We start from the raw sequence: 884 nt of genomic DNA on the forward strand, positions 1-884 counted from the left end.
CGTTGCCTTTATGTTGTGTGTGAGAGAGACAGCCCTGAAGAGCGAGAGAGAGAGAGATTGGAGGCTATTCTTTCTGCATGCCGCTCTACCCCCTGGTGGTTGAGAGCAGAAAATGACAAAAGCTCACTGACCTCCGCCTTCATTCATAAAAATAGGAAACCAAACAGGAAAATCACCATTTTGAGTGTCAGCTTGCTTCTTCGGGCGCCAGGACGACTCTGAAAAACAGGAGTGGATTTTAAAGACAGAAATTAAACCACAAACATTGTAGGCTACTACACGAAGCCAGCTTCCACTCAAAATGTGTTTTGTGGATATTGTTGACTTGAATGTTTTACTCACAGTGTAGAATAACTAGCTAGCTAGCTGTGTTGAACACAAGAGGGCTATTTTCAAATTAATTTGCTAGAATATCTACACGCATACCTTTAAGCAAACCTTTCGTTACACATGCACATTTATTACAAGGAGCAAATAGATACCACTTGTTGAATTAGCCATAGTTAGCTACAGCTACAGGTTAGCTAGCTTTCTGTTAGCTCACCTCAGCATGAAAGCTGGAACATCTTGCCTGCACCGTTGAAAAGTAAATAAATAAATTATAAACGCATAGTTAAGCGACTTTAAAGTGCTCGAAAGTATGTCTAATTTGATTAGTTAGTTAGAATAAAATAAGTCTATACAAAACTCGGTTTGCCGTTTTATTACTTCCTGAGGCTACACTTTTTTCCTGCGGTTTCCATGGCAACCAGTGACAGTTACTGCTCTAAACCAGGAAATAGTGAGATTTGTGATATAAATGAAAGGAATTTTATTTTTTATTTTTTGCGCACTTATTCTTAGATAAGAACAATAGATACTTTAACAACTGAAAAACATTTTTT

The sequence above is a fragment of the Trachurus trachurus genome, assembly GCF_905171665.1.
Source record: "Trachurus trachurus genome assembly, chromosome: 6".
In the NCBI taxonomy this organism is placed as follows: Eukaryota; Metazoa; Chordata; class Actinopteri; order Carangiformes; family Carangidae; genus Trachurus; species Trachurus trachurus.